This window comes from Pelodiscus sinensis, chromosome 4, assembly GCF_052426305.1.
Source record: "Pelodiscus sinensis isolate ZL-2025 chromosome 4, ASM5242630v1, whole genome shotgun sequence".
Lineage (NCBI taxonomy): Eukaryota > Metazoa > Chordata > Testudines > Trionychidae > Pelodiscus > Pelodiscus sinensis.
The window spans coordinates 122,208,673-122,224,440 of NC_143055.1; the positions used below are offsets into that span (position 1 = coordinate 122,208,673).

General features: G+C 46.1%; 1 protein-coding gene across 2 annotated transcripts in view; it reads left to right on the forward strand.

Annotated features, from left to right (window-relative positions):
- Positions 1-15,768, forward strand: part of KLHL8 (kelch like family member 8) — a 71,788-nt gene that overhangs the window by 23,304 nt on the left and 32,716 nt on the right. The gene's annotated exons all lie outside the window — the stretch shown is intronic.

Here is a 15,768-nt window from a genome sequence, read left to right on the forward strand (position 1 = left end):
TGGTCACATCCTGGGGCAACTCAGAGGCATGAAGATGGGAAGATGATGGGTCATTGTGAGAGGATGAGACTTTTCGTCCTCTGAGGCAGATGGGGTCAAGCCTAGGGCCTCAACCTCCTGTGAGAGGAACGCAAGTCCACCTCTTACCACCATGTTGTTGCCCTTGTCAGTGGCAGGATCCGCAATCGCCTCCACACAGGTGGAGGGCACAGACAAAGGGGGGCAAAAGGAGTATCCACCATGGCCTCCCCTGCAGGGACTCCAGGAGGGAGGCATTCACCCCCTCTGCAACTGCCACAGTCACCTCAGCCATCGTCTGGTGATGTGAAATGTCCTGGGGCATAGAGGAGAGGCATACCCAGAGGAGCATGGAGGGTATCCTCCCCCTTGTCAGGTGGGGTGGAGAGTTGGGCCCACTTTCGTCACCTCCCCATGGTAAGCTCCCAGCCCCGCAAAAAGGGGGGCTGGACTTTAGAGAAGGAAGGGATCGGGGACAAGGGCATTGGTGAGAGGGTGAGGGATGACAGGGGCTGGACAGAAAGGGTGTGTCTAGATTTACTTTTGAAAGAACGCGGCAACAGTCTAGACACAGGAAGTTTTTTTGAAAACAAGGTCGCTTTAAAAAAAAAAACCTGTAGTCTAAAGAACTTGGCAGTTTTTTTGACCTGGAAAATCTTGTTTTACAAGAATTAACGCCTTTTTTCGAAAGCGCTCTTTCAAAAAAAGGCGCTATGTAATGCAAACTGCTTTTTCGAAAGAGAGCATTCAGACTGCCCGGGTGCTCTCTTTCAAAAAAGTGGCTTGCTTTTTTGAAAGTTCTAGTTGTAGTCTAGATGCTCTTTTTTGAAAGAGGCTTTTTCGAAAGATGCTTTCAAAAAAGGAAAGAAGGGCGATCCAGGGAACTATAGGCCGGTCAGTCTTACCTCGGTTCCTGGAAAAATCATGGAAGAGATCCTTAAGGAATCCATTTTGAGGCACTTGGAAGAGAGGAACGTGATTAGGAGTAGTCAGCATGGATTCACAAAGGGCAAGTTGAGCCTGACCAATCTGATTAGCTTCTATGATGAGGTAACTGGCTCTGTGGACGTGGGAAAGTCAGTGATATACCTTGACTTTAGCAAGGCTTTTGATACCGTCTCCCATAATATTCCTGCCAGCAAGTTAAGGGAATGTGGATTGGATAAATGGACGGTAATATGGATAGAAAGATGACTAGAAGGCCGGGGCCAGCTGGTAGTGATCAATGGCTCGATGTCAGCATGGCGGTCGGTTTCTAGCGGAGTGCCCCAAGGTTCGGTTCTAAGACCGGTTTTGTTCAATATCTTTATTAATGACCTGGTGAGGGGATGGATTGCACCCTCAGGAAGTTTGTAGATGACACTAAGCTAGGGAGAGAGGTAGATACACTTGAGGGCAGAGATAGGATCCAGAGTGACATAGACAAATTGGAGGATTGGGCCACAAGAAATCTGATGAGGTTCAACAAGGACAAGTGCAGAGTACTGTGCGGGGGACCAACCAGCTTAAGTAGTAGTTCTGCAGAAAAGGACCTGGGTGTTACAGTGGATGAGAAGCTGGATATGAGTCAACAGTGTGCCCTTGTAGCCAAGAAGGCTAATGGCATATTAGGGTGCATTAGGAGGACCATTGCCAACAGATCCAGAGATGTCATTATTCCCCTTTATTCAGCTCTGGTGAGGCCACATCTGGAATATTGTGTCCAGTTCTGGGACCCCCATTACAAAAAGGATGTGGACGCATTGGAGATGGTTCAGCGGAGGGTAACCACAATGATTAGGGGGCTGGAGCATATGACCTATGACGAGAAGCTGAGGGAGTTGGGTCTGTTTAGTCTGCAGAAGCGAAGCGTGAGGGGGGATTTGATAGCAGCCTTCAACTTCCTGAAGGGAGGATCCAAAGAGGATGGAGAGAGGCTGTTCTCAGTAGAGACAGATGGCAGAACAAGACGCAATGGTCTCAAGTTGTGGTGGGAGAGGTCCAGGTTGGATATTAGAAAACTATTTCACTAGGAGAGTGGTGAAGCACTGGAATGGGTTACCTAGGGAAGTAGTGGAGTCTCCATCCTTAGAGGTGTTTAAGTCTCGGCTTGACAACACCCTGGCTGGGTTGATTTAGTTGGGATTGGTCCTGTGTAGAGCAGGGGGCTGGACTTGATGACCTTCTGAGGTCTTTTCCAGCTCAATGGTTCTATGATTCTATGAAAGAGGCTTGCAGTCTAGATGTAGCCTAGGAGAAGGAAGAACCTCCCCCTGGGGTAAGCCCTGCCTGAGTCCCATCACTGCCATTGCTGCCATCTCCATAGGCCCAGCCTTAGCACTTATCACAGTGGCAGCGGCACCCCCATGCTCGTCTGGGCCCTGCGGAGCCCAACAGGATTGACAGTCATGGATGGAGGAGGGGTGACCCCAGAGTCCGGACTGTCAGGGCCACTGGCTATGGTAGGGATAGTGCCCTCCTGGGCCTCAGGGGTCCTGAGTGCTTTGCTGGGCTAGAGGGCAGTCCCTTTGGATGTGTCCTGTCACCTGGCAGAGAAAGCACCAGGCTTCCCCCACAGTGTAGTATACCCAGTACTAGACCCCTTGGTGGGGCACCAGAAATGATCCTTCTAGAGCTTCTCTGCCACACCAGTGGCAGTTGGATTGGTATCTGCTGGTAGAGGGCAGGATCTTTGCAGCCCAGAGGAAGGGGTCTCAGGACTGACAGTCCTCTCCAGGGCGGAATGACAGTAGGGTGACATTTGGGGAGGAACGGAGGAAAATGTTATCCATACGCCCAGGCCCTCCAGAGGCTTGAGTCTGGATCCCCCCCGCTGCTAAACTTGCAATGGCAGGGGGATGAGCCACCACAAAGGGAGGTTTTGTCTTCCGGTGGGCTTTTTACCCTTCTTGGTCCCCTGACCCTTCCTGCTTTTCAGGGAGGCCTTCTTAATGGTGACACTAACAAAAGGTGCTGCAGTATGAGTGGCGGGCCAAGAATTCCCATCCATGCCCACCACCACCGTTGTATCAACAGGTAGCCTGGAAGTCTCAGAGAGGATGGTATTTGCAAAGGTGGATGGGAGGGGAAGAGGTGTCAGGAGTGTCACAAGACAACCCCTCCATTAAAAGTGTTGTCATGGGCGAGGAAGGAAGGACAGGAACAACAATTGGGAGAGATTTAAAAAAAATGCCTGAGAAGGAAGGAAAGGGAAGAGGAAGGTTCACCACTTCCCTATGCTAGGGTGGAAGTGGGATGGGAGGGCAGCAATAAAGAGGAAGGGGGATAAAGGAACAAGGGGTACAACTCTCAGCACAGGATGGTAAGACTGGCTCCTCCGGCTGCACTGGGGTGATGAGGGGGTAGATTATATTAACAGTATGGGGTGAGTGTGTGTGTGTGTGTGTGTGTGTGAGAGAGAGAGAGAGAGAGAGAACTAAGGAAAGAAGGGGAGGCTCAGGTGCCAAACAAAAGAAAAACGGGAGGAATGGGCACACAGGAAAAGGGGGGAAGGCAGTGAAAAAGGGCCTGCTGCAAGTAGGGGGGAGGGCAGGCAGCGAGAAAGGGCCTGCTGCTAGTGGCGGGTAGGGAAGGTACATTCACAAGCATCTGAATAACTGGCCCACAACACCTACTGCAAGATCCAGCAGAGCAAAAGAAAGAGGGGGCAAGCAGTGGGGCCAAGAATGGAAATGGGTCCCTGCAGCAACTGAAGCTGGGGAGGGAGCGGTGGTGGTGGTGGCAGCACCACAAATGCAGAGGCGGGATCAGGCGGAGGTGAACCACTCCCCACTCTACAAAAAAAGGGGTTCTCCTTTCCTCCCCCATCCAGGGGCAGCGCAGCAGCAGCCCCACCACCACATACCCAGCAGCCCCAATAGCCAGCTGAGGGGAGAGGAAGAGAAGTCCTCTGCAAACACAGCAGGAGAGGGCTTGGCCCAGAATGTAGGCAGCCAAGGCCTGCCTGCCACAACAGTAGGGCTACATCTACACTGGCGCATTCTCATGCAAAAACTCTTTTGTGGAAGAGTTCTTCTGTAAAAACTGTTCCAGAAGAGAGTGTCTACACTGACATGTGCTTTTGCGCAAGAGATGTGCTTTTGCACAAGAGCATCCATGCCAGTGTAGATGCTCTCTTGCACAAGAAAGCTCTGATGGCCATTTTAACCATAGGGCTTTCTTGCGCAAGAAATTCATGTTGCCTGTCTACACTGGCCTCTTGCGCAAGAACAGTTGCGCAAAAGGGCTTCTTCCTGAGCGGGAGTGTCAGAGTTCTGGCACAAGAAGCCCTGATTTCATACATTAGAACATCAGTTTACGTGCGCAAGAACACGCGGCCAGTGTAGACCGGCAGCAAGTTTTTGTGCAAGATGTCAGCCGATGGTCAGGGCATTGCGTGGTGTGTGTGTGTGTGTGTGTGTGTGTGTGTGTGTGTGTGTGTGTTATACACCCAAGTCTTCAACTGCTAGGACCGGGGTCCCTTCACAGCGGGCAGCAAAAAGGCTGATGCGCACCCCAAAGTTTGCAGGAAGAACTTATTACACCTGAGTCTTTAACTGCTAGGACGCAAGTTCCCTTTGCAGCAGGTGGCCTAGGGAAGGCCGACGGGTGCCCCAAAGGGTCTGTCCCGTGGAGGCAAAAGAACCCAAATGCCCAGCTCTGCCTGTGTCTGCCCCTATGACCGGCTAGAGTTCTTTTGATTGTGTCTGGTTCTGTTACAGCAACAGGAGGAGTCAGTTAAAAGCTTAAACAGTTACAGGTTAATTAAAAGGCTTATAAAACGTGGTTACAATGGCTGTTGTTCTACTTCTTAATTGCTAGCAAATACAGATCTTAAAATGGTTACAAAGGAAAAGGAAGTTAGAAAATAACGGTACCAAGTGACAGCTTAATCTTTAAAGAGCTCTATTCTATGCATTCACTAAAACAAAAGGACACATACAGGTTCAATTTTTACCCCCTTCTGCGTCCCTCGATTCCAGTGTGTCAGGCCAGGATTGGTCCCTCGATTCCTCAGAAAGACAAATACAAGGTGGGCATCCCTGTGGACCTCGGTAGGCAATCACCTATCCCGACCAGCAGGTAGATGGTAGATTGACGCTCAGAGTGAGTGTGCTGCTGGACCCATCTTTATACCCGTGGGGTCACGTATTCTCTTTCTTATCTATGGTACCAAATGGTGCTGGTTCGTCTTTGTGATGCCAGTTCTTACAAGGGAGTTGTGAACTTAATTTACACTTGTAAGAGAGAGAACTAAATTGGGAGTACTGGGCATTCTTTTCTAAACGGGAGATTCCTCTCCCCAGGACGGCCGTGTGATCGTTTCAACATAGGTGCCAGCCAAGGGCAGTGCTCACAGCCTCTAGAGCAGCTTATTGGCTTGATCACCTTCTCGTATCTGTGTTTACAGTTATCCAGGGTCAGATGAGCCAGCATATCCGGGCCTCTGTCAAGGCTTCAAAGACTATGCTGATTTTATTGCTCTCTATGTCCTGTGTGCTCCAGGCACCTCAGAGGGGCAAGCAAGATGGATGTGACGGGGGGGCCTCTGTCTGGCTACACAAGAGCAGCCGCTTTTGCGCAAGATTGCGCCAGTGTAGACACAGCCTCGCAGTCCAACACACCCTCACTCCTGGAGAAGAGAGGGTGCGGGAGGGGAAGCACAGTAGAGATTGTGGTAGGGTCAGATCAGAGAGAGACAAAAAGGAGTGGAAAGGTGGGACATTAGCCTCAGACTGAGAAAATCTCTGTTCCCAGGATAACAGGGAGGGGTTGGTCTAGAACCATCAGAGGCAGTCAGGGGCAGTTGAACACCTGTGCTTAATTGACCAAGCTTGCAGTATCAGGGGAGCCTGGGTTGATTAAGACACCTGGGGTTAATTAGGGAAACCAGCTGAGACTGGCTATAAAAGGAGCTTGCAGTTGTTGATATGTTTCTGTAGATGAGAAGATGGAGGAGAGTGCTGCTTGGAGTAGGAGGAAAGAAGACAAATGGACACTAGGGCTATGTCTACACTGCGCCCATTTGGCACAAGAAATATGCAAATGAGGCAAAGCATGGAATATTGTCGTGCCTCATTTGCATAATTAACGAGGCTCGGTTTTTGTGCAAAAAGCCCCTCTTGTGCAAGAGCTGTTCTTCCTGAAAAAAATGAGGAAGAATGGCTCTTGTACAAGATGGGGTTTTTGCGCAAAAAGGAGCCATCTACACAGCTCCTTTTTGAGCAAAAGCAGCTGCCAATTAATTATGCAAATGAAGGGCAGCAATATTCCACGCTATGCTTCATTTGCATAAACTTTTCCACAAGAAGGCTACAGTATGAACTGGAGAAAAGGAAGGTGCTGGGGAAGGTGTGGAGAAGTAACCCAGGGTCTTGTAGCAGGTGTCAGGGACTCACAAGGCCCTGGGCTAGAACCTGGAGTAGAGGGTGGGCCCACGTTCCCCCCCAACACTCACTTCCCCATTTCCACTCAGGAAAAAAGATTGTGGCGTTTATTCTAACTTTATACCATACGCTGGCCAATGATGAAAAGAGCTCAGCAAACAGCAAATTAATGCTCTTAGTGTGGTGCCTAAAATTGAGGGCTGCTGTTAGCCTATGAAGCAAGCAAATCCACCTGAAAGTGCAAGGTCCACCGAGTTTAAGTAGGAGCTTTGTCACAATATTCATTATCCAGAGGTAGGAAAACTAAGAACAGCAGCAGTTGGAATGTAATTCTTGTCAGTACTTTTGTTGTTTACAGAGTTCTGAATGTCAGCACTGAAACAGAAAATTTACAGTGCTGCTTCTTAACAAGTGGATGAGCAGTAGAAGCTGAAAATTTGAGAGAAAACACTACGATATATATTTTGTTTACATTTAGTAAAGGTATGTTTGAAACCACAAAGTAGTCAATGATCCAATTTTAATGGAATTGCAAGTGCTGACTTAAACTTGCTGGGGCCCAGGGCTTCAGCTCTGGCTGGCAGAGCTCAGGTTCCAGGCCCCCTGCCCCTTGCCTTGGATTAAATGCCTTTGGGTTTTAGTTCCCTGCCCAGGGTGGAAGGGCTCAGTCTGGCTCAGGTTTTAGTCCCCCGTCTTGGAGTTGTATAGTTATTTTTGTTGTCAGAAGGGAGTCATGGTGCAATGAAGTTTGAGAAACCCTGGCCTGTATCATTTAAGCAGGAGTTTCTTTTTAATCACAAGCCAGCTCATCTTAATTGATTGGCAGTGAATTATTCTTAATCATGTTGCATATCAGTCTATTCTAAAAATAATTTTTGATATCACAAATGGAGCCATATAGCTTCACTTTATATTCAAGTATGACTAAAGCTGTGAAGAAGCACTGTTGAACTGCAAATAATGAGCCCCTTAGGTAGAAAAATGTTTTAAAATCATATTAAAAGTAACTGAAATCTGAAGTACTGAATTTGCAACTGCTATCTGAACATTTTGTAGCTATTAAAGTTGCAAGAAAACCCACAGATCACTAACAAAGATATTAAAGAAAAAAAACTCTTAAACGTGTTCTCTTTGTGCATTTGATATTCCTTCCTGTATAATCTGTTCTCTTTGTGGTGTTGGTGCATGCTTCAGGTTTAGTTTTAAGATAGTGTTAACTATAGGACCTACAGTTACAACCAGCAGGCAGCAGGTAGAGGAGTGTACAGAGATGAAGGGGAAAGAATGTTTGTAATGTTTAATCATATTTAATGTTGTTTTCAGAACTGCTTAGAGGACTAGCTGGAGGGAAGAAAAAGGCCTCCCCCCCAAAAAAAAAAATTAAGTTGCCAGTGGCCTTCTAATGATGATTCTGAGATTAATTACCTCATTTTAATCTTACAGTTCCACATATATTTTTATCCATAATGAGATATTTCAAGAACAAAGATAAATATTTTCCTTTAAGGAAAATATCCTTAGATTTCTCCTTTGCAGAAGTTCTGGGAATATATTGGGCAGAGATTGACTTATATGATGTTTGTGCTGTGCTGTGACTCACTGGTGCATGATTCTTGCACTTCTCCTAAATGACCCATGAATGACAGATTAAGTCAAAGTGAATAGTACTAACTATAAAAGGCTCTTTAGATTCTGAAAAAATATAATTTTGAATTGATGTGGCTATTAAGTAGAGTCTGTAAACATGTCAATCCTGAATCGTAGACTTATACAAATCACTTCTGGTTAAGGAGAATACTGTAATTGTGGGTAATACCGAGAGAAATGAAAGGCCAAATCCCTTAGAACATTAACAATTATCAAATATTACATTGGGCCATGGGTTTCCCTCATTGTGGCAGTTAATTCATCATGCCCAGATTTGATGCCTGTGCCAGCTGACTTTCATTCCCCAAAGCTCAAGCTTCAGGGCTGCATAACTGTGGTATAGATGTCTTGGCTGTCAGACCCTGTGAGGTGGGAGAATCCCAGAGCTCAGGCTACAACTGAAACTGGAATGTGTACACAACAATTAAACAGCCCTGCTGAGGGAGTAGAGGGACCCAAGTCAGTTGGCACTGGCCAGTCACAAGTGTCAATTACATCGCCGACACATTCTTACAGAGTTGGATTTTTTTATGCCCTAAAGACATGCTGATGTGAGTCCCTGTCGTAGACCGTCGCACTTCAGAATCTCAGAAGGTATCTTTATCCTTGATTTGAAATCAGTTCAGCACCTACTAGCCCAATAATTAAGGATACAAAAGCCCTATGCTGTCTCTCCTCTGTTTAAAGGGGTAATACAGTACAATTGGATGCTGTGTTCATTGAATTTATTTACCATTATGTCAATCAACTTTCTATTTAATGTGTTAAAACTAAAGACAGTAAGTTACAATGTTTAGGGAAAGTCACACAAATGATTATGGATATGGAATAACTTTCTACATTAGGAGAGATTAAAAAAAGACTTGCTGTTCAGTTTAGAAGAGAGATGACGTAACAAAGGTCTACACAGTTATGGAGAAAATAAACAGAGAAATGGCATCTTCAGTGCCAGCAGACATAATGAGGCTCACCAAGGAAAAGCAACCTCACTTTTTTTTTTTTTGGGCTTCTCACTTGTGTGTGGCCTCTTGACCAAAAAAAGTTCCCCACCCCCGCTACAGAATTTTATTAAACTGAAATCTGTTTATTCTGTAGCATTTTTCTATGTATTATATAAACAGAATGACACACAATCCTTCCCACTCTGCCAGGAAGCTCTTTGCTTGTGGGACTTGTGCATAGCCCATTTCATTCACCTGGAGGCAGCTTTGCCCACAAGTGGCTGCTTCGATCAGATGTCCTCCACAACATCTGACAGTGGGTTTTTCCCTGATTGGACATCTTCATGACTCAGAAGAATCAGAAGTGCCAACGCTTTAGCTTGTTATGGAATCTCAGTCAGTGGTGGACACTTTCCTGATTCCATGGAACGTCATTCTGCTCTACGCTTTCCCCCGTTCCCATTGGTCCACAAGGTACTCAACAAGCACCACAGAGACAAGGTGGATGTCATCTTGATAGCCCTGGCCTGGCATTAGTACCTCACACTCCTGGAACTCCTGGTATAAACTCTGATTCCACTTCTGCTGTTGCCAGACCTCCTCTCGCAGGATCAGAAGCGCCTGCATTACCTGGATCTGCACTCGTTAAACCTCATGGCATGACTCCATGGTTGAACCCCACAGAATGGGCCTGCTAAGTTCCCTTAGTCAGAAACCTTCTACCAGACTTATGTACCTGGAAAAATGGAAATAGTTCCCAAGCTGGTGCCTACAGTGCAACTAGGGATTTTAATTTTTGGGCAATTGCATAGTTATGTAATTGCATGAAATCTTAGCAGTTACACAACTATTCTATAGTCCCTGGGAGTGGGCTGGCAGCCAGTGTGCTGCCAGTTCCACTCCTGGGGAGCCTCCTGCCATCCCATGCTGTTGATTCTGTATTATAGGCAGCAGCAGCATGGGGTGTCAGGGGGAGCCAGTCCTCAAGGGAAGCCAGTTTAAAAACCAGCTCCCCTTGCAGAGTAGCTGTCTGTCACCTTCCGCTGCTGCCTCTAATGCAGAGGCAGCAGCATAGGGTGGCAGCAGCCCCTGTCCTTGGAGGGGTCCGAGCTCCCCTCAGACAGAGGCTGCTCCAGATCCTGTGGAGCAGCTTCTATGCATGGGGTGCTCTGCCCCCCCCCCCCCCCACACAGGGGCTGCTGCCACCCCGTGTTGCTGCTTCTGCATCAGCGTAGGCCTCTGATAGGTGGCATCAAGGAGCCCATAATGGGGGGAACTGGCTTTTAAGAGGCAGCAGGTGGGTGGGGGGAGGGAATGTGTGTAGTCAACAAGATTCTCCGATAAGCCTAGGCTTATTGGTTAATGTATCGTCGACTACACATTGACATCCCTAAGAGCAACTTGGATACTTTATCTCCATGCTGACTATCTGGTATCTCTGGAGCATCAAGGTCTTGCAACCTCTTCATTTTGTGTGCATCTAGCAGGCATCTACACCTTCCACCCAGAAGAAACAGGCGGCATGATCTTGTTGGACCCCCAGATAGGGTGTTTTCTCAAGGGATGGACCAGCTCCACCCATTCATCGCCCCGCTCCCATTTGGGACTTCAGCCTCATTCTCTCTGCCCTTATGGGTCCACCATTTGAGCCGTTAGCCATTTGCTCTCTACTCTATCTGTCCTGGAAGGTGATCTTTCTGGTTACCGTTACATCTGCTCACAGGGTCTCTGAACTTCATGACCTGTCTTTGGAGCACGGTCTTTCACAAAACAAGGTCCAGCTTTGCCTTCACCTGGTTTTTGTCACAAAGTAGTCTTCAGTTTCCACACCAGGCCTTTCTTCCTAGGTTCTATCCTAAACCTCCGCAGAATACCTGGGAACAATGCCTACCCTCCCGTGATGTAAGAGGGGCACAAGTATTCTACATTGAACATACCAAGCCCTTTCATAAGACATCATAACTGTCTGTAGCTGTAGCTGTGGATCGGATGAAGGACAGCCAGTCTCGTTGCAATACATTTCCTCCCGAATCAATGCATGCATCCATATTTGTTATGACCTGGCCAGGGTCCCTCCATCACCACTTCTTGTGCACTCCACACGAGTGCAAGCTTTTTCGGCACCATTCCTGACTCATATACCACTCCAGGAAATCTGCAGAGCTGCAACTTGGTCCTCAGTACATACCTTCACATCACACTATGCCATCATGCAACAATTGCAGCAGGACACAGTTTTTAGTACCACAGTTCTTGAGTCATCTAGACTGTGACTTCAACCCCTCCTCCACGGTACAGGCTTATGAGTCATATAATTAGAATATATATGAGCAAGCACTTGAAGGAAAAAGCTGTTATTCTTAGAGATATGTTGCTTGTATCTATTCCATACTCTTCTTCCTTCACCAGTAACAGAGTAGCTGGCAAGAAGGAACTATGGAGAGGTCAGATCAGCAGGGTCATATATAGAGTGTTGCATTGGCACCACTCGAGGGAGCTCCACAGTTGATTCGATGGGTAGCACGTAGGGAAAAACTTTCCAATAGTCATGCATGTGGAGCGTGCACACCCTAACTGGAATAGATAAGAGCAACACATCTTGAAGAACGGTTACAAGGGTGAGTAACCATTTTTTTTCTTCAGCATATGTAGAATGTTTTTTGTTGTTGGAACCAGTAGTATTTGCAGCTATACTCCCAGCTTCACATGAATCTTTAAGTGTGGTTGTCTTGTTGTGGATTAATTACAATTTTAATTTAAAAAATGCCCCCATAATTATAATACAGAGAACTTGTCTCAAAATAAACACAAACCTCATTGATCAGTCAAGACATTATCTTAAATCTTGTTAATAGGCAGGAAGTTTAAAACAAAAGAAAATATTTCATCACAAAACGCACCGGGGCTACGTCTACATTGGCCCCTTCTCCGGAAGAGGCATGTTAATTTCAAACTTCAGAATAGGGAAATCCGCAGGGGATTTAAATATCCCCCGCGGGATTTAAATAAACATGGCCGCCGCTTTTTTTCCGGCTTGGGGAAAAGCCGGAAAAAAGCGTCTAGACTGGCCCGATCCTCCGGAATAAAGCCCTATTCCGGAGGATCTCTTATTCCTACTTTCAGAGGAATGCCTCTTCCGGAGAAGGGGCCAATGTAGACGTAGCCAGTCAGTCTATGGAACTGTGCTAGAGGATATGGTGAAGGTCAAGACTATAACAGGGTTAAAAAAGAACTAGATAAATTTAATGGAAGATAGATAATGTCCCTAGTGACGGTTTGTCAGGAACTGTGAATGGCCAATGGGATGGATCACTTGATAGTTTCCTCCTCTTTTCATTCCCTCTTGGGCAACTGGTATTGACAATTGTTGGAAGACAGGATACTGAGCTAGATGGACTTTTGGCCTGATACAGTATGGCCATTCTTATATAATCTCTTCCAGCTTGTATTTCTTGGTAAAATGAACTTTTTTGATTACATTAGTTGGTTGAAACTGATAGATTTATTAATTGAACAGAAGGGACAAAAATGTTCAGTGTTTGAATTGAATAAATAAAACTAGGCAAATATGATTCAGATTTTTACATAGGTTTATGTGGAATAACAAAAATTATAGACTCAGTTTAGGCTGATAGACTAGTCACATTTAAGCTTGTTCTTTGGAAGTTGTATAGTAACTATCTACTGTATATATTTGACATAGTCTGTGTGTTTGTTCAAGAACTTCTCCTAAATGGTAAGAACCAGGACTACCAAATTCGCTATAGAGCTTCCTCTTACTGTAACTTAAAACAACGTAAGGATTTGGTTGTTCCAGGAAAATGGGATGTGCCTAGAATGGGATTTCTTCTCATTAACTCAAACAGAAAATAGAATCACCAAATCAAGTGTAGTCCTTAAAATTAACATAACTGAGCAAATGTTGAAAGAGGGTTCAGGGCAGGGATTCAGGATAATGCACAGTGTGCCACCTCTACCTACCAGCCCCAGCACAGAATTGTCACAGCAGCTCCATTATGGGGGAGTGGCAGGCTTTGCCTTCCCTTCCCCCTTCCCCTGGCAACTGTGGCAGCTCTGTGCTGAGGCCATGAGAAGGGGTGTCTTACCCATTCCCAGCCATTGTAGCTTCATGCTCAGGTCAGGGGAGGGGGCTTCTCCTGTCCACTACCTCTTCATTCCAGCCATGGCACCTAATCCTGAGCTGCCGCTGCCGGAGGACAGATGGTTTTTCTGTGGCCCCTGCTCAGCCTAACATGAACCTGCCATAGCCAGAGTACATGCACTCCTCCTCCAGCTGTGCTGGTTGGAGCTGCAGCAGCCATGGAGAGGCATTCCCACCTGGCCCTAAGCAGTCAGGAAGAAGGCTCCAGCTGTGTCAGAGGTTGGCATACTATAGAAAAGACAACCGTGGTCTGGTGGGCCATTTCCTTCCATTCCTAAGGAGGTTATCTAGTCCAGCTCCCTGCTGCAAGCTGAACTAACCCCAGCAAAATCACTCCAGCTAGCGCTTTATCAAGCTTGCCCTTAAAAACCTCTCCTCCACCTCCCTGGATAAACCATTCTAGTGCTTCACAATGATCCAACCTAGACCTTCCCCACTGCAGCTTAAGACCATTGCTTCTTTTTCTGTCATCTGCTACCACTGAGAATAGCTTAGCTCTATTCTCTTTGGATTACCCCTGTAGGTGCTTGAAAGCTGCTATCAAATCCCCCCTTGTTCTTCTCTTCTTCAGACTAAAAAAGCCCAGCTTCTTCAATTTCCCCTCATAAGTTATATGACCCAGCCCCCTAATCATTTTCATTGCCCTCTGTTAGACTTTCTCCAATTTGTCTACAGCTTTTTTTGGAGGGGGGAGGGGGAGAGGGGAGGAAGAGGGGAACTGGATGCAGTGCTCCAGATGGGGCCTCACTGGTGCTAATAGAAATGAATAATCACTTTCCTTGATCTGCTGGCAGTGCTCTTACTAATACAGCCCAATATGCCGTTAGCTGCCAATTAGACATTGAGCCATTGACCTCTATCCGTTGAGCATGATGATCTAGCCAGCTTTCTATTCACCTTATAGTCCAAGCCAGACTGTATCAAAAGCTTTGCTAAAGTCAAGGTATATCACATCTACTGCTTTCCCCATATCCACAGATCCAGTTATCTCATCATAGAAGGCAATTAGGTTGGTAAGGCATGACTTGCCTTTGGTGCATACATGTTCACTGTTCCTGATCACCTTTCTCTCCTGTAACGTGTTTCACATTAGATTCTGTTAGGACCTGCTCCATGATTGTTCCAGGAATTGAGGTGAAGCTGACTTGTCTGTAGTTCAACAGATTCTCCTTCCCTTTTTAAAGGATGGGCACTGCATTTGCCTTTTTCCAATCAGTCCCAGACAATCAAGTGATTCCTCAGTCACAACGAGTTTTGAAAGATAATGGCCAATGCATCCTTGGATGCATTAGATCTGACTCAATGGTATGTCCAGCTTTTTTCAATAGTCCTTAACCTGTTATTTCATTAATGAGAGCTGCTCCCTTCTCCTCTCCATTCTGTGCTGCTCAGTGTAGCAGTGTGGGGAGTTGTCCTTGTCTGCAAAGATTTAGGCAGAAAAAGCATTCAGTACATCATCTGTCACTTAATTGCCTTCCCCATTCAGTGAGGGCTTCACACTTTACCTGACCACCTTCTTTTTGCTAACATACCTGTAGAAAACCTTGTTCTTCACATACCTTGCTCAGTTATGCTTTGTGCAATTTTGTTATGCTTCTCCCTATTTGTCCAAGTTTACACTTATTGTAGGCTTCTTTTTTTGTGTTAAGCTCTTCAAAGATTTTTTTGATAAGCCAAGCTAGTTGCTTGTCATATTTGCCCTTCTATCTGCACATTTCGATAGTTTGTTCTTGTGCCATCCATAAAGCTTTTTTAAAATATAGCCAGCTCTCCTCAAATTCCTTTCTTTCTCATATTAGCTTCCCAGGGAATCCTGCCCATCAATTCCTTGAGGGAGTCAAAGCCTATTTTTCTGAAGTCTAGGGTATTTATTGGCTGCTCTGCTTTCTTTTGTCAGGATCCTAAACTCAGCGATTTCATGATCACTGTTGCCCAGATTGTCACCTACTTATACTTCCCCTGCCAATTCTTCCCTGTTTGTGACCAGCAGGTGAAGAGGAACACAACCCCTCATTGATTCCTCCAGCACTTGTACCAGGAAGTTGTATCCAACACTCTCCAAAAATTTCCTGAATTTTCTGTGTCCTGCTGCATTGCGCTCTCAGCAGATATCAGGGTGATTGAAGTGCCCCATGAGAATCAGGGCCTGATCTGGAAACTTCTGTTAGATGTTTGAAGAAGCTTAGTCTACTTCCTCTTTCTGGTCTAGATAGCTACCACAACATCACACTTGTTGCTCTCGCCTCCTACGTAGCCCAAAGACTCTCAAACAGGTACACCAGTTTCTACTGTTGTAAACTTCTAATTGAAGTGAAAGGCTCAATGACAGTTGCACCAGTGAAGGATCTGCCCCCTGCTATTTTTGAGAAGAGGCAGTAATCCATGGTCTGCTTCTCTATATCCCCCACTACTCACCCTCTCACTTGCCTCTGGAAGAGATTGATACTTTCCTCACTCTTGTTGTATTCATGGGAGAGAAAGAAGAAAGTTTCAGTGATTGCCATTCTTCAGTCTGATGAGGCTACAGTCTTTGTATATCTTGTTTTCCTTAGTGTGAGTGCCATTGACACATATTAGCAAAGATTAATTTTTCATTTGCACTTTAAATTTGTGTGTAAGCTTAGAAAAACTAGTG